General features: G+C 36.3%; 1 long non-coding RNA gene across 1 annotated transcript; it reads right to left on the minus strand.

The window, feature by feature from the left end:
* Nucleotides 1–254: 254 nt before the first annotated feature.
* Nucleotides 255–27,791, minus strand: LOC121381345. The gene is made up of 2 exons (XR_005959068.1): nucleotides 27,640–27,791; nucleotides 255–1,110 (listed from the first exon to the last, which is right to left on the minus strand). It is a non-coding gene; the product is annotated as an uncharacterized LOC121381345 (long non-coding RNA).
* Between the last annotated feature and the right edge of the window lie 169 nt (nucleotides 27,792–27,960).

A 27,960-nucleotide genomic window follows, 5' to 3' on the forward strand; every position in this document is an offset into this window, starting at 1 on the left:
TGTTGAGTGCTGACACGTGCCTTTCAGACATTTTACTGGGAAGGTGGAACACGTGTATTTTTAAAACGCTTCTTTGATTGTGGACGTTTAATACTATATTTAATAAGTATGTTCCAGGATAAGTGAGCGAGATTGCAGCTTAATTGCAGCTTTAACTGAAGCCGTCAACGAGTACAATTAACCAGTAAAGAACATCAACAGTCCTGACTAGAGGACGCTCCCGGTTCCTGATTACCGATAGACAAAAAGACATCTGAAAATAAAAGATTTCTTTTATTTGGTTCCCGATCCCATAACAGACTCTATCTTCGCGCTTTAGTTTTAGAGCATGTATTCCTCCCCGCGCCGCTGTGTGTGTTCGTACACAACATAAAGAGCATCTTTCTTCGCTAATGACTCTTTCCTGTATTTCCGCCTGTCCAAGTTTGCAGACGCACAAACTCTCTTAGCTGACCAGATAGCGTGTCCATCCCACACATTGATCAGAGCGGGGGTTAATTGGCGCAGCTCATTAAACGCTCTCTGTCTGTAGTGGTAGTCGTTGTCGCAAACTTCGATTTCCAGAGAACCACGTAGATCGTTAACGTTGTTCTAGTGCCTCAGTTCACCTTAATTGTCCTTTCCCGTTGGTCCAGAACCGCCACAGCCACAGCCATGTAAATCACAGCCATGCAGATCAGTTGACACAAATTTTGCAGAGCTGTCTTTTTCATGCATATGATAACTTAAAGAATGTTAGCAGACGTGCTTGAAGCTTCAGTGGATTTTAAGCACGTGTCAAAGGTTGACTGATTGATTCATTCATACATACATGTACGTGGATGTAGGCAAACACGTGTATGCTCGTCCTTTGACGCATGGACTTTCATAGCGTGTCATATTTCACGTATGAACCTTCTTGGTCGGTACTTTCACATACACATTCCGAAGAAACAATTCATTGCCGTTTCATGCATATTATTTTTACGACCTCCATTTCACGTACATGTGTCCATAGCCATAATTTCCTGTAAATACGTTCAGAGGAATTTGATTTTTCGACGTCTTCATTCATTTTCAATTATATTGTTTTGTGTGGTCCGAATTTGACTTTTACCGGGCGATCCAATCCTGTAAAAATAGAAAACAAATAATGTTTAAAAAAAAAAAAAAAAAAAAGTAAAAAGAGAGAAGACGTTAGCCTGAAACCGAATCGGGGAAGATCGACCATTAACAATAGTAACGGTTATTTCTACTTCTTACTAGCCGATGATCTAAAATCAATGTGCTCTAGTGGTGTCGTTAAACATAACATACTTTAAACTTTATTCAATTAGGGTACTGAAACGCCTTGCATGTGCCTTTTAGTATACTAGTATTTGTAAACTTTTTTCTCCTCCCGCCCATCCGTTTTTAGGCTGGGTTTGACTCTATCATCTATAATTGGGCCGTAAGATTACACAACACCATTCACTTGTGCATGCAATTAAAAAAAGAATTATGTCAGAATATAGTCTGTTAAAAATACCATAATATTGAGATGGCTACGTGACTACTATTTTTGTTTTAGGAAATACTCTTCCTTGATAACTACATGTATATTGCACCCCCCAACCCCCCCCCCCCCCAAAAAAAAAACAACAACAAAAAAACAAAACAAAAACCAGCAAAAAACCCCAGCAACAAAACCAACAAAAAACACACACAAAAACTCACACCCCCCCAAAAAAAAACCCCACCCAAAACAAAAACAAAAACAAAATAAAAACAACATTCAACATAAGTTGATATGCAAATGTCCAGTTATCCACCCATACGACAGAGCGCAGCCTCGTTTTGCTGTTATATAAGTAACAACATACCACTCGCTTTAAGGTGTTATCATTTAGTAAAAAAATGACAAGCAATTTCAAAGCAACGAGTTATTAAAATACTTCAGAGGTGAACCTACTTTTAATCATCAAAGAAATATTTAAAAAAGCTATGTTAGTATTTTATATTATTTCTAATGAGGAACTATTTCCTAAACCGGACTATATTACAACAGGTAACGACATGACACATTATGGTGTAGTATAACTTAGAAAAGCTTTAGGTCTAACGTTCGTTGAACTTTATTGGACTCGGTTCTCAATAATAACTGGTTTCTTTACAAGAATCCCTTCAAGTAAACTGCGCTCTTGTCACAGTGATGCGCAGGAAAAACACTTGATTTCTCTCTCTGAGCATTTCAGAATAAATATTAGCGCGGATACCTGTCATGGGGTTCTGTGTCATAAATGGACTAAATGCAAATCTTTTGAAACATCAGACGAGAATTGCAAGTTTCGAGTGTGATTGAAAGACAGCAAAACACGAGCTGGGACAATGAATGTTACCGAAAGAACAAAAACCCCAAGCGACAGAGAATGCCTCCGCGGCGTACGCCTGTTTGAATTGCTCTCCAAGTCCCCTCTCTCTCTGGCTCACCACGTTGAATTTCTACACTGCAAAAGAGCGCTTTGAAAAATGGCCAAACATCAGAATGGAATCAAAAGCGCCGCGGGCTGTGGGAGTAAAACAATGCAACATATGAACGCCATCAAGGAAACCAAGCGTTAAAACCGGTTGCCATTTTTCTGTAAATAATAAGTGGTAAGCCTTCCGGTGCGGCTCTGAAGGCTTTCTGAGAGCGCTAGCTGCCGACCCGCGCCCTTTCGACGTGGTCTTTTCATACCTAACATCCGGCACGGCTTAATACGCTTTCTGCGCAGTAATAGCACAGGAGAACGACATAAAAATGCTCCATGCGCTATCTACCATTGTCATTCGAAATGTTTACGGAGTAGAAATAAAGGTAAAATATTCTGAAAAGGATATGAGCAGAGCCACTTAATTGCAGAAACATTGTACGACTTGAAATAGCCATTGCTGCCAATAAGCGAAGTGTGTCACCCAGAACTGCGGATTGTTAGTTCAGCACTAGAAAAATAGAGAATTTATGATGGAATTATATCACCAGTGTTTTCTTTATTTTTAATGTTTTCTTGTCTGTACATTTTAGTGTTTTAATAGCACTACAGCCTGGCATGTTCTAACAATAAAGGATTTTATTTTTAAAGATGTCGTTTGATAGTTGCTGAATTGCAAAGCTTTTCGCTTGATGTGATAAAAATATTTTTGTTTAGCATAACAGTGTTAAAAGTGGTGATGTGGGTTTGAATATATACACCTTACTAGTATTTCAGCGGTTTGGCTATTATAAATAAGTGCTTTATTGTTCATATATATGGAATACCGACATAAAGATTATAAAATAAATTGACAAAGAGTATAGATTATTAAAATGGATCATTTGCCATTATTTACAATACCTTTTTCTAGATAGATGTGTGCGTGTGTGTGTGTGTGTGTGTGTGTGTGTGAGAGAGAGAGAGAGAGAGAGAGAGAGAGAGAGAGAGAGAGAGAGAGAGAGAGAGAGAGAGAGCAAAAAAAAAAAAAAAATAACCACAAAGAGAGGGAAATGTATCTAAACCAAAAAACCCTTCCCAGAACTTTAAAGAAAAAAGCGTGGGCGAATCATTTATTGTGCAAGTTACAATTTTTTAAAAGGATTTTCTTGATGCATTAAATACATAATACAATTACGTTTCGCTTTCTTAACTGTCTTTCATTCTTTTATTATGTCTCTTTTGTTGTTTATTCCTTCTCTTTTTTCTTGTATTTAATTTTTTAAAATGTATTTTATTGTTTTTGAGTGGTCAGTATTTGCACGATTTCGACGCACGTGTCAAATCACAAAAGACTAGTTTAAAGTTTTCTGTGTTTTTGAAAACAAAACATAAATCGATCTGGGAGTGTTTGTTTAGCGATCTAAACCAAGAGGACTGTTAAAGCACGTGTGTGTATTGTCAAACGCACAGGCAAATGTTAGGACCCCGTTGATCATATAACTTGAGACTTGTAAGTTCTAGGTTCGTACCCCGATACCTGCTCCCACTCTGAGTATGTTATACGTCGCATTGGTGTGAGAAGACTAGGCATAGAAATGGTGAATTGGAATGAAATGATATGAGGAGTTGTCGACGTAAAAGGTATTAGACACTAAACTGACACCTAGACAACTAGGGATGTGATGAGGCGGGAATACTAAACTGAAAACTAATAGAGATATGATGAGGCGGGAATACTAAACTGAAAACTAAATGAGATATGATGAGGCGGAAATACTAAACTGAAAACTAATAGAGATGTGATGAGGCAGAAATACTAAACTGAAAACTAATAGAGATATGATGAGGCGGGAATACTAAACTGAAAACTAAATGAGATATGATGAGGCGGAAATACTAAAATACTAAACTGAAAACTAATAGAGATATGATGAGGCGGGAATGCTAAACTGAAAACAAATAGAAATATGATGAGGCGGAAATACTAAACTGAAAAGTAATAGAGACATGATAAGGCGGGAATACTAAACTGAAAACTAATAGAGATGTGATGAGGCGGAAATACTAAACTGAAAACTAATAGAGATGTGATGAGGTAGTCCAGTAAAGTTGTAAAATACCTAGAACAAATTGCTACAGAAGGTATTTTTGCGTTGACTGGTTCATTGGACCCCACTGAACATCATATCAAAAGTTATCCCAAAGTTACCCGCCTAAGGGCCCTAATTTGCATAAATTCAAGATGGCCGCCACGTCAGAATTCAATGTACAGCAAACTTTTTTATGAGTGGTTTTAGGGCCCATAAATGTATGAACAACAGATAGGAATGTGATATCAATCTATCAAATAAGGCTACTTCCGTCATGATATGACGTCACTATGACGTAGTATTACGTCATGGCATGACGTAGTCCCTGATTTTACTGAAAATAGATATTTTGTACCTTGTTATTGTAATTCCCTGTAGAATTTGGTTTTGATTGATGTTTCTTTAGCCCTAGAAGACTCTTTGGGACCAAATACTTCCTACCTAGTCCAATAAATCAGCTGCACAACTTGGCTCAGCCCCTAGGTGCAAGTCCGTGTCATCCTCAGTTACATCAATTATAGCTGTGCTATTAGAACAGTCATCACCACGACATTCACTACATGCATTTGTGCATTTGTGCATTTCTGTTTGTGGAGCAGTCCCCTTTACACTGGGACCTTATCAACTTAAGAATATAGTCAGGGGCAGGCTGACAGTCCATTGTTCTAGGTAGAAGTGTAAGTCCCTTGCCAATCCCGTACAATCTGGAAGTTGTGTCACAACCCCCAATGGCATGGATGATGGGTAACAGGTAGCAAAGCTTTTCACCCAGAAAAGTTTGCAAAGCATTGATCTGCCACTCTGTAATTTTAGTGTTTTTATCTGGTTTCACTGCTTTGTCCGATCGAAATATCAAATCATCCATGTCCTCTTCAGCATGGTGACAAAGTAACACCAGAAGGTCGGTGTCTTCTCCGATAACATGTGTAGCACCATTTTTTGCGCACTTCACCCCAGTTAATGCAATCAAAAGATCAGCACCACCTTTGGAGTGCAATGTTTTGATACCCTGGGCTTGGAGTTTTTCAGACAGGAAATTGATGAATTTCTGCTTATTTTCGTCGTTTGCCAAAAAGTGTTCCTTTTTCGACTTTAGCGCCATGCTGCCAGTAAAGAACACCTTTGGTCCAACTGCACCCTTTGATCGCCTGAGATGAGTCACATATTTTGTGGAGATGTCCGTTTCATATCCATCGAAAACGACAGTTGGATTTGAAAACTTTTTCACATACTTGACGTACGTAGAAGCTATGGAACCAAATGTTTCACCCCTTTCCCAGGGAAATCTCTGTAAAAGAGAACCTCCATCGAGGACATTGTACACTGGTTTGCTGTCACTTGTTTGCTGGCCTTCATTTGACGGGGTGGACGGTAGCGCATCAGCCAGTTGTGGCTTGTTTGCAGGGCGGAGAAGACCGTGTTTATCAAACAATGCTGTTTGTTGCGCAGAAAGTTCATATTTCAATAGATCATCCATGCTATACTCACTGTTATTAGTTAGAATTAGCAGCCTCTGAAAGAGAAGCTGAGGGTCAACTTTTAGTTTTTCGCCATCCACAACCAGCTGTTTCAGTCCCATTCTTTCTATTTGGTCCTTCCTTCTGAAGACAAAATCAAATGCGTTTTGTCCCTCCATTTTGTCCAAGATAGCTTCTCCGACTTTCCTTGCTTCATGTGGATTACACGAGGCACTTGCAGTCACGCCAGTGGCTACGCTGTGTAATGCTCCTTCTTCTGACACGAATGGGTTGTAGTCATTGAGGTACTGAAAGATCTCGTAAGTGTTTTTATGATCGCGTTCCTTCCGCGCAACAAAAAGGGTCTTATGCTGATCACCAGTACTGTATCTTGCACCTGTAAGTTCCTGCATTGATTCATTGATGTCAGCACAGACGGGCATTGCAAGAAGCCAGCGTGTCCGCTGCTTCTCTTCCATACCCCGGCCTCTTGTCAAACCCCTTGTGGATTTGATTGTCTGCATAAGATCCTGTTCGATGACCAGATCACTTGGCAACCCAGCCCAGAAGCGGTCACTGCGCCGAATGACAAAAAGACCAGAACTGAACTTGTTGTAGACATCAGGGCTTGTTTCTTTCAATTCCAGCATATCCTGAAGATGGATCTGCACTGATTTAACGTAGAAGTTATGTCCAGATGCGGCAAGATAGTGATGCATGTCCTGGAGACACCTCAGGTACAATTGAAAGTCACCCGTCCTTTGAGATCTCAGAAACGTCTTCAACAACTCAACCATCCCCATGTACTGGATCCAGAGTCTTCCTGTTGGGAACTCGGACAAGCATTCTTTCTCTGCTTCCATTTTCTCCTTTATCCGGTCAAATACATCTTGCTGGCAAACCACTTCGTCAGTCATCTCTTCTGCCAGGAAAGCATCACAGCATTTCAGGGCCTCCCGAAGGTCATCTGAGATATCTGGGACGTCTTCCTCTCCTGAAAAAACTGGTACATCATGGCAGTGTGTTAAGAGGATCGCATTTAAAGCAGCGTCTACCAGGAAGTGTCCTCTAACAGCCCTTGCATATGCCTTTCCAGCTAACATGTGCTCCACAGCATTGCCAGCATAAACTAGCTCCAGCATTTCCTTCAGGCCCGATCCTTGCATTATGTGACCGATACTGCCAAGGTAACTCATTGTGGTGTGAAAACCCCCAAGTATCAGTATGATTGGCTTGAGAATGCTGGCTGCATCTTCATTCAGAATGATTGTTCTAGATTTCCACCAGAGAGGCTGGTCGAATGTGACCACTGGAACTGTGCCTTGACGCTTGCTTTCAGTAGCAACGAAGTGGAGTGTAGAATAAATGCATGTCATATCAGTTGGGTCAAGATCATTGTACATTGAATTCTGACATGGCGGCCATCTTGAATTTATGCAAATTAAGGCCCTTGGGGGGGGGGGTAACTTTGGGGTAACTTTTAATATAATAGTTGGCAAGGGCAATATCCGAATAAATCCATTTGATTCGGATTGGGATGGGGTCATGTTACCTATGGCAATAAATCAACCAATACATTGTTCACATTTCACTCAATGCTCAAAGATCGTGGTATGTGCTCTCCCCTCTGGTGGGAAAACGCGTATAAACGAAAAGTGGGGGAAAACGTTTTAGACTACAACTTAGTCCGGATTTCTTCAGATGTAGATGCGAATCTTTCTTAGTTTCTTTAACAAACCGGCTAAAATAGTTATATTCCTCCTGCTTACATACACACGAACACACACATGAACAAATACATAAACACACATGCACACATACACACCAACACCTAATACAGCCACACATACACATACTCGCTTGATGTGCGGTCAGTATAACATCGATCTCCGTTGGTGGTCCATTGGACTATTTGTCGTTACAGCCAGTGCACCACGACTGGTATATTAAAGGACATGGTATATGCTATCCTGTCTGTGGGATGGTGCATATAAAAAAAAATCACTTGCTACTAATGGAAAAAAAAGTAGTAGGTTTCCTCTCTAAGACTTATATGTCAAAATTACCAAATGTTTGACATCCAGTAGCCGATGATTAATAAATCAATGGGCTCTAGTGGTGTTGTTAAACAAAACAAACTTTAAATTTTACACATGAATGTACTCCAATATTCGCACGTACGTGCCCAGAAATATGAAAGTCTGACAAACGGATTTATTCGGACCTACAGGCACATTTTGCTATCACTCCTACGATGTCATCCCAGTACGCCTACTATCTCTGTAAGTCTCAAATACTTCAGACATTATGTCTATGTTATTAGGTGTATGATGTGTTCCATATTAATTAAATAACGCGTTCGTTTATGCAATCAGGGACATAGCAAGTGGTCGGTGTATATAGAATTTCAATCAAGTATCGCAGCAGGCCGTATCGTTACACCGCAAGCACCATTCGGCGTGCGAAGATCACTCAATAATAACATTGTGTTTGTGAGTGTGTGTGTGTGTGTGTGTGTGTGTGTGTGTGTTTGTGTGTGTGTGTTTGTGTGTGTGTGTGTGTGTGTGCGCGCGCGCGCGCGTGCGTGTGTGTTTGTGTGTGTGTGTGCGCGCACGCGCGTGTGTGTGTGTGTTTGTGTGTGTGTGTGTGAGAGAGAGAGAGAGAGAGAGAGAGAGAGAGAGAGAGAGAGAGAGAGAGGGGGGGGGGGTTGGAGGGTTGGTATGTGTATGTATTTGTATGTGTGTACTTGTTGGTACGTGTGTGTACGTGTACGTGTACATGAACGTGTACGTGTGTGTATATATATGTGTGTGTTCAAGCGAGCATGCGTGTGTGTTTGGTATTGTATGGAAACACATTTGCATTTAATAATAATAATTACTATTATTTATTTATTTAAAATGTATTAAATAAATAAATAAATAATTTTCCTTTATTATCCGCTGCCGTCATTTCATTGGCTATTCATTTCGATTAGCAGCTAACGATTTTTTATATGCATCATACCACATACAGGATAGTACATACCACAGTCCTTGTTACTCCAGTTGTGGAGCACTGGTTGAAAAGAGAAAGAACCCAATGGGTCCACCGACGGGGATCGATCTATGATCAGTCACACACAACGCCAGCCGCATTTATTCACACTTTGATATGTGCTATCCTGTCTGTGGAGAAAAGGCTTATAAAAATCCCTTGCTGCTAACAGAAAACTGTAGCGGTTTTTCTCTAAGATTACGTACAATGCCGATGATTAATAAATCAATGTGCTCTAGTGGTGTCGTGAAACAAAAACAAACTTTATAAGATGTTAATACCAGTTTTCAGCTCTCTCAATTCGCAAAAGTGACAGAGCGCACTATTTCAATATCCATCCTACGGTCATGATTGAGAAATATCATGTAATATTATCTTCATTTTAAAATCAGTTAAGAACCCTGTATACCAAAAATGTTTGTTAACATATGTATGATAAGGACAGGAAATGGAAGGAAATGTTTTATTTAACGACACACTCAACACATTTTATTTACAGTTACATGGCGTGGGACATATGGTTAAGGACCACGATTAGCAGCAAGGGATCTTTTATATATGCACCATCCCACAGACAGGATAATACATACCACGGCCTTTGTTATACCAGTTGTGGAGCACTGGCTAGAACGAGATATATCCCAATGGGCACATCGACGGGGATCGATCCTAGACTGATCGTGCATCAAGCGAGCGCTGTACCACTGAACTACGCCGCGCTCCCTTATAATAAGGAATACAAAAATGGAGGTCTACATTATGCCCTTTCCAGGTGGCATTTAACTAATTCTGAAACCTGTTTAATTCATATTATGAATTTAGTTAATTATAAAACTTATTAATTACATCATGTAGTGGACATCTGCACGTAATTCACCACGAAGGCATTTGCGGCTGAAGGTGGGGTATGGGTATGACAGTAGTCTGATAATTTTTCAGAAATTTACAATTTTCTTTAACAGCCATCTAGAACATTTAATCTACGTTGCCGGGTCCTAAAGGAGGGGGAAGGGGGCGTGTACACCCATCACACCCCTTGGAACAGATTAAAAAAAAACTTCTTTAGAATTCTGTCAAGTCACTCCCATGTTGGCTGAAAGCAACATACGAACAAGAAACGTCTCAAGAAGTACAACAGGACCCTCTTGAGATTGATGAAGAAAAAAGAAAACGAAGAAGAAAAAAAAACATCTGTTTGTCATACGTGTGTCCCTGTGCTGACTGGTCCATTTAGTGCAGTTGTCGGGTTTCTTCTTTGTTCTCGTCAGCCTCATTGCATGTGGTCCGATACTCTATTCATCGGTCAGATCTAGCGTGGTCGTGAACAGGTGGAGAAAAAAAAGAAATCATCAAAAACCGTCAGGTGTTAATGAACGTAAACACGTCCCGTGTCCATATTCCAGTGAGGCTTTGTTTGGATGACAACACCCCAGCACAAACAAATACATCAGCTATTGGGAATGAATGATTTACTGAATGAATGAATGACACCACAGCACGAAAAATACATTCGGCTGTTGGGAATAAAACAATGGTAAATACTGAAATGAATCGGTGATCAAGGGTAAAGAGCTGTGCAAAATTATAAGCATCACAGGTAAGTATATAAAAACTTCGAATAAAATTGAACATCCCGTAAACAAAACTTCAAGATAAATTTACTAACTTAGTTCCACCCCAAATTTATCATCCTAATTTTATTGACACCTCGCACATGTTTCAAGCAATATAGTATATGTTACACTATTCAAGCCATACTACAGGAAAAAAAAAATTGCTTGCTTAACGACACCACTAGAGCACATTGATTTATTAATCATCGTTTATTGGATGTCTATTAAATGGTGTGGGTTTTTTTTAGTAATTCTGACATATAGTCTTAGAAAGGAAAGCCGCTACATTTTTTCCCAATTGTAGCAAGTAATCTTTTATATGCACCATCCCACAGACAGGATAGCACATACGACGACCTTTTGGGGCGGGATTTAACTCAGTCGGTTCAGCGTTAGCCTGAGGTGCTTGCGTCGCAGGATCAAACCACCTCTTTGGATCCATTCAACTGATTGGGTTTTTTCTCGTTCCAATCAGTGCACCACGACGTGGTATGTGTTTTCCTGTTGCTAATGGAAAAATGTAGCGGGTTTCCTCTGATGACTACGAGTCATAATTGCCAAATATTTGACATCCAATAGCCGACGATTAATTAATCAATGCATTCTAGTGGTGTCGTTAAACAAAAGAAACAAACAGACATTTTAATATAAGCAGTCGTGATGCATTGTCTGGAACGAGAAATATTACAGGAATTTGCTGAACAAATAAAACACAGCTTTATGACAACAAGCAATCAGCTATCTCACCAATGACAGGCGTTTTAGCATTTACTGCGCTATTTAAAGTACGGTGCACTTCGAACCTTCACACAGTCAAATAATATTGGGTATAATCCTGCTACCTGCTATTCAAATTAGTCCGATTTAAACTCTAGTACAAAAAATATGTATACAGGTTTTCGCATAGAAGAAAGGAAACAATATTTTGCTAAATAATACCTCAGCACGCTTAGGTTTAGGTTAGGTGTCGCACAAGGTAACAGTGTGTATGTTACAGGACAGACAACAAACCGTCTGCCGACAATAAACAATCACTTATATGCTCCTTATGACTGACACCCACGACACCACCCAAAAACAAACAGCAAACAACAAAACAAAAACAAAAAATAATAATAATAAATAAAAATATATATATTTTAATTTTTTTTTTAACCAAACACCAACCAACCAACCACCCAACCATCAAAACAGAGAACCATCCAACCAACCAACCTAATAATTTCACGATGGTGTCATTTTATTATGCGACAATACCCGATTTTGACACACTAGTACTGCCTGCCGTACTGCCTGCCTGCCGTATTATTTATAAATATAGGCTAAATATACTAGTTTAATCATAGACATTGTTTTATGAAAACAGAACTTTTTTAAATGTGCAAGGCAAGTCCATGTACCAGATTGAAAAGTAAACAGCCACCATTTTAGTGAAACCTTTGTAAATATTTCTGTTCACCAATCAAAATAGAGGCACGCGCCTTGTAAACGAGTAGCGCGTTCTGTCGCGTGCTGTCGCGTGTGGTCGCGTGGGAAATATACTGCCACACTTTTACGACCAAAGAAGGACAAATGAAGAAAATAGCTTTTCAATTTCGCACCAGTAGCCTGAGATCACTAAACAAACGGCCCGAGGGGCGTAACCCATATCCTCAAAGGGCTGGTAAGAGTCACGTGACTTGGAATGAAGGTCAGAGCGGGGTGGATTCAGTACAGGGAGAGTAACACGGCAACTAATTAAAGATGGAACCGAGAATAAAATTCAGTGTTTATCTCATGATATATTTTTAAAAAGTTGTTTTTATACTATTTTTTATTATAATTAATGACAAATAGTATAATTAATAAAAATATGTAAAAAAAAACCCAAACCCCACCAACATTTGGTTTTGCTAACCATACAAACTCTGAAGACGAAATTCTTCTTTTTTTTTATCACAGAACAAATTTATTATTTTTTATCACATAATGTCATGAAATTTAATAATGGAACAAAAATAATTAAACACCCTCCCCCAAAAAACAACAACAACAAAAAAAAAAACCCACACAACCCAAACACATCAACAACAACCCCCCCAAAAAACCCCCACAAAAAAACAACAACAACCCCAAAACAAAAAAACAAAAAACAACGCCCAAAAAACAAACCCACCAATTAAAAAAGAGGTAACTACTGAACAATGGTTTATGCTACATAAAAGTGAAATATGTAAACATGAATCCACAAAACTAACAAAACCTATTTTATATGTGCACATAATTTTATATACCTTTAAAATGCCATTATTAGGATATTAAAAAAGTAAATAATTTTAAAAATAAATTTTAAGAACCAAGAAACAAAATGTCACAGAAATTGTCTCAACATCAAATTCTACATGGCGATGTTTCTTCTCTTCTGCATCGCGATGCAGAGATGGAATTTTTAAAGCGAAAATCGTTTGACAAAATGTAATATCAATACAAATTACAATTCAATAAACATCGCTCAAGATGTGACCCCATACTCGGCGGTGTGTGATAAACAGGGTCAAATTGTTGCCGTAACAAACTCACAATGATCTGTCGTATAGATTTTATAGATTGGGGATTTTCGCTCCAGTCGAGTTTCCGGCTGTTAACTCGTGTTAATGTTAGAGACTTTTTGATAGCTTCGTCAGTTCATCGAATTTACTTCACGGGTGTGGAAATGTCCTAAAAACACCCGGGGGAACAGTAAACACAAACCGGGGCACCGTATTTTCCAGGTAGACAAGGGCTCTTATAAACAAAAATAAAATATCTTTTTCGTATTTTCGAGGGTGGGTATTAGGGGGGAGGTCAGCTACTCCGGCTAAGTACGATCGTAACGCATGCAGTGATATCTGTGCATACAGTTTAGAATAACATGGCATATTATGTATGTAAATATTTGAAAATAAAAACAAAAACGTTTTAGGTGCTCGCGTTTTCAAGACGACATTTAATATTATTTAAGATTTGCTAATCAGTTTTAAAATTTCTTTTATTGAATAGTCCTTGTTTTTGCCAATTTGTTTTAAAATTTCTTTTTAAAAAAATGCAATAGTTTTTGTGATGGCGAATGATTAATTTTTTAACTTCATAATAAAGTACTGTTAATTAATATTTATATAACCACACTTGTATTAACACTAGTACCAATACGGCAAGAGTAATGTACTAGTACTCGTCCTTGGGTTTTTATTTTTTATTTTTTATTAACAAACGTTAGTTAAATTTTAAATCTCATCAACTGTTTCCCACGCATTCTTTCAAATATATACCATGACTAGTTGTATCGTATTCAAGAATAAAAAAAATATATTAAACGTTATTTACATTTAGTAACTAGTAGCTAAAATTTGTTTTTGTTTTGTTTTTATAAGTAAGACTAATCTTTCGTGTTACAACACACAAACGCGTGCGGTTTACGAAACAGTCCCACAGCACATGCATGCACATAATATTAAAAGCCACATAATATTTTTTAAATTCTATTTTCGAAAATAAATTTCATTTATTACAATTCTTTTTTGTGGATGGTAGTGGTGATGGAGTGAATAGATATTTAACAACATCCCAACACGAAAAGACTAAATGTTCTATGTCTTTGTCAAACATAGGTATAAAACAAGGAACGCGGATTTTGAAAATAGCATGTATGACAGACAAACTAAAAAAACAAATCTCTCAAATTTTGTTTCCAAATGTTTGTTGTATTTTTAAACACTTTTGAAAATTAGTGCCAAACAAATTAATGTAATATTAAAAAAGAAAAAAAAAGAGTAAAAAAAGAGAAGAGAACTGGACAGAAACCTAGGAAGAACTTGGATTCTTTTAACTCAATTTTCTGAACCAAAACTTAATAAAATAAAATAATTTTACTCGGTGAATGTACAAGAAAAGTATTTTTCTTAATGTCGCTCGACTAACCCGTTTTTTCCCCTTCTAAGATCTTTACAATCTTTTGTCTTCTTCTGCAAATAGAGTTTTGAAAGAAGGTTTTTAAGAACTGTAACAAACAAATTACAGGTAATATTGACGATGCCACCAACTACATCGACGAACCGATAGAAAGCGCGTCCGCTCGCTGCCGACAGGGTCCGACGGTAAACAATATTTTGGTCAAGTGCCGCAAAGCTGTGAGAAAAACCGGTCATGGTAAAATGAAAAATATGTGCTTTGTTAAATTAGTATAATTACTTTGTCCATGTTCAAATTGATTTAGTGATATGGCTTATCGCGAGACTGTAAGGAAAAGAAATAAAGAACAAAGATGAATTTAGCATGAATATCAGACACATTAATACACTTTGTCAAGCTACAATTATAGGTATAAATATTTGACGATGATTGTATCTATTTTAATTTACATGTAATTTAAAAAAGTAAACTAATTTTGTGTTTGTTTCTTTGTTTCTTTGTTTGTTTTAAATAACGAAATAGATGTAGATAAAAATAATGAATTATATACTAATAACAACAATAATTATTATCATAAACAACTGGTATGCACAATCAGGTACGGCGGAAGCAAGTAAACATTGGGAGGGGCGGGGACTAACTGAGATCGAGGGCACAGAGCAACGTTTCATGGGAAGCCCGTGTATGCAACCCGTAAAAAGTTGAAAACTAGATGTTCTGAAATGCAATTTCCTACATTCAACAAGTAAAATTCATCTTTGCCTTAAGATTTACTACCAATAATATTTTTGATTGCTTGACAATGTACACTGTATACATTTTAGCTAAAATAAAGTTAGTAATATTTTCATAGTCATTTGCATAGCTAATCCCCTTCATGTAATTCTTTTTTCCAGAGTATGTGTGTGTGTATATATATATATATATATATATATATATATATATATATATAACTGTTTTGTTTAAAACACTTCTGTGTACACATTCATGTGTATGCGTACGTAATATAATATATTTGTTAACTTTTAAGTTGTGTCAAATTTGTTTAATATGAGGTTCTAAATGGTACTGATTGTAACTGAATCTTATTTGACAGACACTATAAATCAAAATAGTGTATTTTTTTCCGTGTGTAAATCTATGCATATCAAGATGTTACCTGTCCCTGGAGTAAATTGATCAAACATCTCTGACATCAGAGCACATAAATATTGAAATTATTATACATTATTGCTAATCAAGGTATGATGTCATCGGGATTCATAAAATAAAACCACATAAATCTATCTTAATACATTATACGAGTTCACACAACCGATTTTTGAGCAATAAAGTTTCTTTCTTTTTAAAAAATTAAATGTATGTTTTGTAATTTGTGGTGTTAATTTCCCATAGTCCTTGAAAGCCAAAACCAATTTGGAACATGTCAAGAATATTACACATATCAGATAGTTGTCGGTTTCAAAGGCTACCTGCGCCAGGTGTGCGCGTGTCCTTGTCAAGCGACCAGGTACAAAGCCCGGAATACTTGTAAAGAAATTTTAGAGAATTCTGTCCTGCTGTCGTATCGACCTGAGGTAACAACTGTTCTAATAACGAGAGTCACCAAGGACGACTTTCTTTGGTGTCTTGCGATTTACAATACATGGTCTGTAGGTGTGGACATTAAAACGACGTCTCCAAATCACCGTTATGGTGCACATGTGGGTTAATCCATTCATCTACTGCAGGTAATGTGCACTGATCACATATTGGAAAAACATACATCAAAAACCACAATTCACGTGCATTAAAGAGAGATTGCAGATAAAACACATTTTGTTAAATAGCTGTGATGGTGTAAGTCAAAAACACGTGGTGTGCAAAAATTAATGTTCCAAGGAAATATATACTGAAATAACCATTAGTTTTCGCTAGCTAGAAGTATTATCGTACCATGGGTAAATAAAATAGTTTTGTTCTTAAAGGGCATGTCAAGAAAGAAAAAAGAAAGACATGTTTTATTTAACGACGCACTCAACACATTTTTTTACGGTTATATGGCGTCAGACATATGGTTAAGGACCACACAGCGTTTTGAGAGGAAACCCGCTGTCGCCACTACATGGGCTACTCTTTCCGATTAGCAGCAAGGGATCTTTTATTTGCGCTTCACACAGGCAGGATAGCACAAACCATGGCCTTTGTTGAACCAGTTATGGATCACTGGTCGGTGCAAGTGGTTTACACCTACCCATTGAGCCCTGCGGAGCCGGGCCTGTCAAGAGCGGGATCTAGCTCAGTTAGTAGAGAGCTCGTCTGAGGTGCTTGCTTCGTAGGGTCGAATCACCGCAGTGGAGCCATTCTCTGATTGCATTTTCCCAATCCAAACCAGTGCACCACGACTGATATATCAAAGGCCGTGGTATGTGCTGTCCTGTATATGGGAAAGTGCACATAAAAAATCCATTGCTACTAATAAAAAAATGTAGCGGGATTTCTCTCTAAGATTGTATAGAATAATTACCAAATGTTGATTACCAGTAGCCGATAATTAATAATTCAATGTGCTCTAGTGGTGTCGTTAAACAAAACAAACTTTAACTTCAAAGGAACTGTAAAATATTTTAAATAGGTTATATGTGTAATATTAGTTGTATAAAAAATGCAAATAATACTTTGTTGTCAGGATGGACAACAAATGTTTATTGACAAAATCCACAATGATTTTGTCAACAAAAATGCATCTAAACATACTAAAGACACAAGTAAAATGGCAGGACGTTTTGAATAAAGAGCTCACAGTCTTTTTTCCAGGATAAAAGTGGGGTTTTTTTTAATGACATCATTAGAGCATATTTATTAATTAATCGTCGGCTATAGGATGTCAAACACAGGATATCTTTTATAGGCACTTTCCATCAAACAGGACAGCACGTACAATGGCATTTAATATATAATATACCAGTCGTGGATAAAGGAAGGAAATGTTTTATTTAACGAGGCACTCAACACATTTTATTTACGGTTATATGGCATCTGACATACGGTTAAAGACTACACAGATATTGAGAGAAGAAACCCGCTGTCGCCACTTCATGGGCCACTCTTTTCGATTAGCAGCAAGGGATATTTTACATGCACCATCCCACAGACAGGATAGTATATACTACGGCCTTTGTTACACCAGTTGTGGAGCACTGGCTGGAACGAGAACTAGCACAATGAGCCCACCGACGGGCATCGATCCTAGATCGATCGCGCATCAGGCGAGCGCTGTACCATTGAGCTACGTCCCGCCCCTTCGTGGATAAAATGCACATCCTTACTTTTACGACTTCTCTTTTTTTCCTTTTTTTTCTCTCAAAATTTTGACATTTTCAATTCAAATGCACCGACTGACGTTTTCTTTAAGAAATATCTCTCCCAAAATTATTATTATTATTTTATTATTATTTATTTATTTATTTATTATTATTATTATTAATATTATTATTATTATTATTATTATTATTTTATGTTATTTTATTTTTTTTAAATATTTTGGCGGGGGGGGGGGGGGGGGGGGGGGGAGAGACACTCGAACAAGTAAGGAAGTGTATTTAAAATTGTCATATTGTTAGAAAAGATTACACGCCGTGGTAGAAGATGATGGGCCAGTTGACAATCGTGTTTACTATGTAAGATAGAAGTCGAGTAGCTTGTTAATGGCATAGCATTTTTTTTACATTACTTTTTGTTTGTTTGAAACCTGCACCATATTTAAAGTAAACTATGTCTATGAAGTCCTCGCCATTAAGGAAATTAAGGGAGTCATTAATTGCTCCCCTAATTTAAATTATGGGGAGCCATTTAAGATATTTCTATTTTGCTATCATATAAATTCACAAGCTAAGCAGAGCTAAAAATTACTTTCCTTGAACTAGTTATCAATCACCTGATACAAGATATATACTGGACTAAAAACAAAACAAAAACCAACAACAACAACAACAACAAAAAAAGAAAAAAAAAAGAAAAAAAAAGAAAAAAGGAGCATACTAATTTGGGTTTATTAAATGTATGTACAATTGTTCAGTCTGAATCTCATTCGTTTCTATCAATGTCTTGTGCACATTATAGACCCGTTTTCCTTACATACCAGCCCAACAAAACAATCCCAACCCATCACAGCATTTTGTTTGTTTGTTTGTTTGTTTGGTGTGTGTGTATGTATGTATTGATGTATGAATATCTATATATTGTATGTATGTCGAGGTTGACTGTTACATACATAGATATTAACGCACTGGCGCAGGGGATAATTAAATCCTTTCTGGCCTCTCAAATTGTCCCATGCCGTTGCTGGGACTCGAACCTGTGGCACCGATTCGCCCGCAAATTGCAAGACTAACCACGATACGCTCTGAGCTATCGAAGCTTCCATTTAAAGGAAGTTCTTTAACTCAACCATATGTATTATGTATGTATGTATGTATGTATGTATGTATGTATTGATGTATGTATGTATTGATGTATGTATGTATGTATGCATGTATGTATGTATGTATGCATGTATGTATGGCCACAAATAACTCTCAGGTCAGATGTCAGGAATTAACGTGCTTATCTCAGTTTAATGTTCAAGCACACTCGTTGCGAGCACGATATCTCACCTGGGCCCCGTTCCACAAAGCGATCTTAGCCCTAAGATACCGTAACTGCACAGCTATCATGTGCACTTAAGGTGATCTTAGCGCTAAGATCGCTTTGTGGAACGGGGTCCAGGGCTAAAAACTGTACTCGGAATGAGAGGGGGTAGGGGAGTGTTAAAAACAAAGATAAAAAAGAAAAAAGATTAAAAACGTTTCTACAAATGATTTGATAAAAATACTTAAATGATAGTTAAAAAAACGTTATTTACAAGGAAGTTAAAATGGGTTTATACACAAGGTTTAAAAAAGAAAAGAAAAAAAGAAAAAAAGATTAAAAACGTTTATACAAATGATTAGATAAAAATACTTGTACTTAAATGATAGTTAAATAAACGTTATTTACAAGGAAGTTAAAAAGGGTTCATGCACAAGGTTCAAAAAGGTTTCTACAAAAGAATACGTAAAACAGAAGAATATTGTTTGGTATGTAGGTATTAATGGGTTTATATCCTACGGGTCCATACACGCTTACTCTGGACACTGGACATTTTGTCGCTGGACTCTGTAAGTATTGCCCCGTCGGTGAACTATTTCTCGTTCCAGCCAGTGCACCACGACTGGTACACCAAAGGCAGTGGTATGTGCTATCATGTCTGTGGGATGGTGCATATAAAAGATCCCTTGATACTAATGGAAAAAAGACTAAGTCTAAGTCTAATATGTCAGAATAACCAAATGTTTGACATCCAATAGCCGATTATTAATACTGTAATCAATATGCTCTAGTGGTGTCATTAAACAAAACAAACATTAACTGTAAGTATTGTATCAGTGATCTTGATTATTGAGCATCTTCCTGCATGCCCCGTTTTCCTATGGATTATTGTAGTTTCAATAGTCTTAAACCAGTTAGTGCTTTCAGATCCGGAACTCTATCGGATTATCGGGAATGCACTTAGTGGTGAAATGCGGATCGGTAGAGGTCTACGTTGGGATGTTGACCTAGTCACATAGGGTCGTCACACACACATACATTTATTTTCTTGTGCACCGACAGAATGTCGATTAATTATAGCAGATATTTCCAAGAAAACAGTGAGTGTGAAAGAAAAAAAGAAAGAAAGAAAGTAAGTAAGATAGAAAAAGAAAGATAGAAAAAGGAAATAAATGGAAAAAACAAAGCAAAAAATCCAACAAAAAACCCAACAATAAATAACAACAACAACAAATACAAAGAATGAAAGAAAGAAAAAATAAGTTAAAAATAAATAAATGCGAAGAATGGATGATGGCGTTTTGGAGGATAGAAAAGAAGAAATGAAAACAAAAAAGAAGAAACGAGGGGAAAAGAAGACTGGTTTGTGAGACAATCCGATTCAAATATAAAATACAAATAGTAAAATTTCACCTTTCATAAGGTACCACGGGGAAGACGTTTGCAGAAATAACTGTTATTAACAAACGTAATTATTTTCAATACTCACCAGATACATTCGTATAGCCACGATATTATATTGGGCGGCGGGTGGGGGCACGTTGCTTTTACTTGTGATGGTGAAAAAGAATTGTGACTGACCACCACAGTCCCCTTCCCCGGTTATGACAGTGGTTGGGTAATAGTATTGGTGGTGGTGGAAGTAGGAATAGTAGAACTAGTAGTAGTAATAGTAGTAATAATAGTAGTAATAATAGTAGTAGTAGTAGTAGTAGTAGTAGTAGTAATAGTAGTAGTAGTAGTAGTAGTAGTAGTAGTAGTAGTAGTAGTAGTAGTAGTAGTAGTAGTAGTAATAGTATTATTTATAGTAGTAGTAGTAGTTGTTGTAGTAATATTATTATTATTATTATTAGTAGTAGTAGTAGTATTAATAGTAGTATTAAAGCCGCACACCCTAGTTCCATCCAGCGAAAATAAATTATAATTTGGTTAATCTACAAACCTGTAACACACTTAGATCACTTTTTTATCAAATGGAGTGAAAAATACCATGGGAATCCCCATGTCCCAATTGCTTGAAATAATTTTGAAAGTTAGTATTCTGATGTCACCGGTAGATGTCGCTCGAAGCACAACAATGACTATGTCACGACAAATTTCACAGACTTGGGGTGCGTTCGTTTCACCTCTCCTGGACATGTTCCAACTGTTCTGTCCTGGTTGTATCCCCTCTCCAGATATCGTAAGACTTAGCAAAATTATTGGTTTTAAGGGTTTGTAACGTTTTGTATTGAGACACTTACTTGTCTGAACTTTATTGTTACTGAAAATGTTCACGAACTGTGAAGAAAAATCTCACAAATGAACAACAACAAATCGGATGTTGATTGCGCGAACCGTGCACGAGAAAACAAACCGAACCAAAATGATAACGGTCAAAAAATGCATTTCGTGGTTTTACAAACATCAGGATTACCAAAAAGCACTTCAGGTGAATGGAAATGTGTATTCTAAATAATAAAATGTAAGTAAAGTGCAATTTTATTTGTGAAAAATGGGGTTTAATAGCGAAAAACAACGCCGTAATGGTTAACAAATAGCCGTAACTAGGGTGTGTCCCTTTAATAGTACTATTAGTAGTAGTAGTATTAGTAGTAGTAGTAGTAATAGTAGTATTAATAATAATAGTAGTAGTAGTAGTAGTAATATTAGTAGTAATAGTAGTATTAATAGTAGTAGTAGTAGTCGCAGTAGTAGTAGTAGTAGTAGTAGTAGTAGTAGTAGTAGTAGTAGTAGTAGTAGTAGTAGTAGTAGTAGTAGTAGTCGTAGTAGTCGCAGTAGTAATGGTATTGGTACTTGGTAGTACAAGTAATAACTGAACATTGTGAGGACTTTCTTGAATGCTCTCTTCAATTTTACGACAACCTATTAAGTTGTTGAAATTTGTTCCGCTAATACTGTTGTTTGCTTTACGACTTACAAACAACAGCCACGACATTAACACTTGGGACACGTTTAAACAGCTGTTACAAGCCGGAACCAGTTGGCTGGAAAGCACAACTAAGCAAACAGTGTAAGTTTCGCAAACAATACTTCATTAGATTATTCACAGATGATTAAAAGGTACCACACAGCCTCACAGGCATTGCGTACACGAAAGCCAAAAGAATGTAAGTGTCACATAAAACGTAGAGGGTATAAATCAAATCAAAAATAAATTTTTAAAGTTACCAATTTTGGATGTAATAAAAATTCAAAGCAAAAGCGAAATTTCAGTTTTGGTATGAATGAAGTATTTAATTTCGATTTGCCATTCCAACTAATAAAAAATCTCACAAAACAAATGGCAGGACATCATGATATTTTGTTAATGTTCTGCCGTGTATGATTAGATTTTAGGATGGCGGGTGACAGACACTCGAATTATAATTTTCTAGTCTGTACCTGTCGTTTGATATGCAGTTTATAGATGATGAATCTTCCCACAGTCAGACAGACAGACAGACAGGCAGACAAAGAGACATACATACATACATACATAAACACAGACAGACAGACAGGTAATTTATTATCGTCTCACCTTATGCACGTCACATATATACAAAATGAAACAAACATAAAACAACATAAGCCATTCCTTATAGATTTTTGAGAGAGCATAGCTAAATAATATCAGTATGTAAAATAGGAATAAGAATACAAATAATGATAACACTATCGTGTACCTATTACCTCTGAAGAAAAACTAAACAAATGATGCACAGACATCACACACGGGTGCACTCGCTGTTACACGCATTCACGCACACAAATAGTACTTAAGTATTTTATTACATATGGGGCCGAGGAACTGGGTGAGGGGAAGGGGGCCCTCCCTCTTTTTCCTGTTACCGTGCTCAGAAGGCTGAACATGTATTTGAACACAGGGTCGTGCCATCATGTGCATGTATTTTCATTCTCCCTGTTTCCTAGTTTCATGCCACTCGCCCGCACTTTCAAATACACTCCGCGCTTCCTGTATGTCACAAGTTTGATAATATAATATTTTAGTTGTATGTAGATGGATAGCTGCACTTTCTAACAGAATAGCAATGCACAGCATCTTTTAATATACTAGTCAAGGAGCACTGGTTATTTGTAAGTCTCTCATAGCTACACTTGATGTTAAATGAACCAGACATGTTGTTTTAGTTCTAAATAAAAACTGAAATTTTAAAAGCAAAAGCACAAACAAACACAATTCGCACGTTTTGAATACTTTTTTTTAAAGCTAACCTCGTTTTATTATTTAAACTAAACTGTAATTGATTAGTAAACTATTTTCCCTCTGTTCTGTTTTTTTTTACATTCCTTTACTAATATTATTCTCTACTGTCTAACGAAATGTATTTTTTCTGTTATTCTTATTATGAGTTTCAATATAAAACGTACATTCTATATTTTAAACACCACTCCGTATTATTACAATAAAAGATACACGCATTCAGTTATCACAAATAACAGTAAACGTGCTATGAAATTTAGAAGATGGTTCCAACACCAAATCGAGTAAACGAAATATGTAATTGAAACAGAGAAATATGAAAGAAAGAAAAAAGACAGGCAAGAGAGACGAAAAAGAAGAGACTACAAGAAAAGAAACATACTCTTTTAAAACACGTATACTATAGATCCCAAACCTCAATTTAAAAATGTTTTAAAAAAATTAATAAAACAAAACCACAAAACAAAGAAACAAATACATATTATATATACTCGGCACATGTGCTTATTTAGGTTTGCTCTGTGATAACTAGTAAATACGATATCACCTACTACCAGACATGTTGCAGCTGGTATTATATAATAAAAACTATTTTTGTATCATAGTTTAACACCTAAGTTAATCAAGAAAATCTGTTTGTAGGTGTGTGGACCGCCAATGGTCGTTTTGCACGTCATAATACAATTATTACCAATTAGCTTTATTCTGAAAGCAATACACATACGAAACGATTTCACACATAACACGGCAAATAACCACGTCCTTTCTAATTAACAAAGTAGCCAAACCAAGTCCAAACAGAAATGTTATCTGCCCGACAGAATTAGATTTTTAAATGCTTCGCAAAAGTATCCCTCCCTAAGATGTGTAGAAATTTCTCATCAGGGAGCCGGCGCGAAAATTGTATTGGAAAAGTGAGTTTTGATTTGATCTCTGAGGTCCCGCTAGCTACAAACCCACTGGCATCGCATGATCCAGGAACATTGAGACACTAAGGGAAACTGGCAGCGTGGTGCGAACCCGGGTCTCACACGTGGAACCTTAGCTCACGCGACCCGTAATTTCGTCTCGCCGAGTCAAAGGGAAGGAATTGGAAAAATAACTTTGAGATTAGCGCCCACTTCCAGCAGGGATCACAGATTTTTATTAAACATGCAAAGGAAAATATTTTTGTTTTCCGAAGGTCTTGTGCGGCGCGTGTGACGGCTTGTTGAATGACGCGATATAACGTCAAGTCGGACCTTCATCTCGGACTTGAAGCAATATGTTAGACAACAGCTGTGTCAAATTAAAACGCGTTCAGTCGACATAACAAGGCTCTTGAACTTGATGAAAAATCTTCTCGTAAAATAGCCAGGAGAAGCGCTTTTATCTTGTAGCCTTTTAATTAGATCGCAAGAGAGTAGCATCTTGTGTTTCCCACAGATAAATTATCTATAATTATACAGCTTATTATTAGTTCACACACTTCACTCGGTGTTTGTTGTACCACTGTGGAATTTGTTCATGAGTTAATTTCCAATTTCTTTTTATCACCATTAAATTATTAGATGTAGCTACCGTGTAGAAATGTAACTTTTTGAGAGTTTTCTTTCCCTTCATTTTTTTTCTGATAAGGTACAATATTCAATAGTATGATGCGCATGCTCCAAAAATAAAATACCCCCTCCCCAATAAATTCAGATTTAAATCTTATGATTATTTCTTTTTAAAACATTTCAGAGCTTTCAGACAAAAAAAGAAAAAGATAAAAATCATTCTTTATGAAGTTTAATTTTCTTTTTGTATTGAACTTCAATAAGTACACTGTACAATATTTTTAGGATTTTATGGAATGTTAACGGTATAACGATTGGTTTACCCAAACATGTAAGTCTATCGTGAAACTAAAATACGCGGGCAAATATTATCGAATTGTGTGATAACACATAGATCTATATTAGCAATATATTATATTATTTATTTATTACTAACACATATTTTAACCTAAAGACGAAAAATTCTAAATCAATTAAATGAACTGCAATGAGTTGATAATAATATGTAAACGGAATAAGTATTTCTCTAACTATACATTTCCCAGAAGAACGTTGAAGAAACTATTAATAGCTCTTTATGTACAATTACTTTTAAGTACTCATAAATATAATTTAAAAAATCAAAACGTTTTGATTAATTTCTCAGTATTTTAATATGCATACTATGTTGGAAAACAAGTAGCTAATCGTCTTGTAAAAAACATTTTTTAAATAATGGGTGCGTCATATTGCATTACTGAATCTAAAACCGATATTTACTTCACTAAAAATAAAAAAAAAAAACTTGCCTGGAATGTCTTGAAGACTTTATATAAATAAGTAAGTAAGTAAGTAAGTAAATAAGTAAGTAAGTAAGTAAATAAGTAAATAAATAAAATAATTTTTTACAAAGTCAAAAATAAATATATATAAAAAAAATTGTATTTGTTAAAAAAAGAAGAAAAAAAAGAGAATGAAAATGCCCGTATAATTAAAACTAATTTCAGCTTTCTCACTGATATAACTAAGTTAATTGAACACTATGTATAATTATAATTAGCGCTATTTCAAAATACGTTTATTTAAATAAGATCAAGGGACACGCATATTTATTATAAATATGTTGGCTATTTCAATTGTTTTGTTTTACTGGAATATAACTTTATTAATTTCTTTTTTAAAAAAGAGAAGGAAAACATGTAACAATTATGTAGATCATGAAATTATTAATATTAAGTACACATTAAGTTTACATTTATTATGTAGATCATGAAATTATTAATATTAAGTACACATTAAGTTTACATTTATTATGTAGATCATGAAATTATTAATATTAAGTACACATTAAGTTTACCATTATAATATTTCTTTTAACAATAAAACTTTCCAAGAATTAATATTCTTATTCTTAAAAATTAAATATTTCGTTTTATGAAAAACGCTATTTAGTTCTTTAGTATACGCATGTCAATAGATCTACTGTCATTTTCTCATCTTAAATGAATTCTGAAATATTGCGAAAGTTTAGAATTTTGTTTTTAATATTTTTTTAGACAGTTAAATTTCTATATCTGAGTTTTTAAATTAATTAGTTTTTCAGTAGATTGTCACCGCAATGTGTTATCATAGTTTCATATCAAACAACCTGAGTTTGTTACGCCTATTAGTGTTATTATACATTTTTTTTATGCCGCCTTATTATACCATAAAATAGCATTAATTCAAACAATAAATAAGCAAAACGATTCATCTGAAAAATTATACCCAGGTTCAAATCCAGGGGGAGGTGCCGGGAGTGGGGGTGGTAGTGGGGGTGGCTTGCGCTGCCCCATTTTTTTCGCCGACGTACAATTTTTTGTTTTTTTGTTTTTGTTTTGTTAATAAAAGCCTGTTCAAACACCTCTTACCATGTCCGGGGCGTCCCCACCCCCATTTTACAAATCCCTGTATCTGCGCCAGATACCTAATAATTACCTTATATTAAAACATTGGATTATGAATTGCCATGTCATTTGATTATCATTTATTTGCATTATTTTGTCATTTTCTTTACAAATCAAAACTGCTATTGAAATACATTAAAAAGATATTTTTCAACTATCAACTTTATTATTATTATTTATTATTATTATTATTATTACAGGCCCGTACGCAGGGGTGGGTGGGTGGGTGGGTGGATGAGCGAGGGGTGCGTACGCACCCCCCCCCCCCCCCCCCCCCCATAGTCTGCCGAGGTCCGTCCGTGGATGTGTAAAAAATATATTTGACATATTTTGAGACAAAGAAACTTCCCAGAATGCAGGAAAATGTATCTCCTGCATTCTAGATTTAAAAAAAATTCGGGGGGCATGCCTCTGGACTCCCCTAGCAACTCCGGCCATTTGAGCCGTCGAATACGCACCCCCATATACATTTCTGCGTACAGGCCTGTATTATTATTATTATTATTATTATTATTATTAATTTCATGAAACGATAACCCAAAACATAACATACTTTGACATAGCAGTATTAATAGTTAGAAATAGTTTTTGCACATATACATTACGACCTATTTGACAAATTACAATATTTTTTGCCGCTCATACCTTTGGTTTACAATAATAATATATGCTTCTTTGCATCTTTTTCTTTTTCTTTTCTTTTGTATATCAAAACTAAAAACCAGTTTGTAGCAGTAACGTGTTCTACAATCTTTTAGCAATGACAAAGAGGAGACAAACAGTACACAAGAAAGGTAATCGGAATCAGTTTTAAACTGTAAGCCGCCTACCTGTCGCAAAAAACTTTACACGTGAAAACACGCAGGCTGAATTCAGCGTTTCCAAATTGTACATTCCCACTGCCGTCTATTGCGACAAAATGATAATATTTGACGAGAAAATCGGCTACTCGTATGGAGCGTGTGTCGGCTAGACATGCAAATACTTTATTCGATCTTAGAAGGATGTGTGATATTGAACAATGAGAAAACGTCGAACTTTTCAGCATGGTTTTTGAGCACGACGTAGCCTTATGTTCAGACGCGTGCAACAAATCGAACAAAAATGGATTTGTGTAAGGGAAAGAACTCCAGCCTCAGAATGAGTTATTG

Source organism: Gigantopelta aegis, chromosome 9, assembly GCF_016097555.1.
Source record: "Gigantopelta aegis isolate Gae_Host chromosome 9, Gae_host_genome, whole genome shotgun sequence".
Taxonomy (NCBI): Eukaryota; Metazoa; Mollusca; class Gastropoda; order Neomphalida; family Peltospiridae; genus Gigantopelta; species Gigantopelta aegis.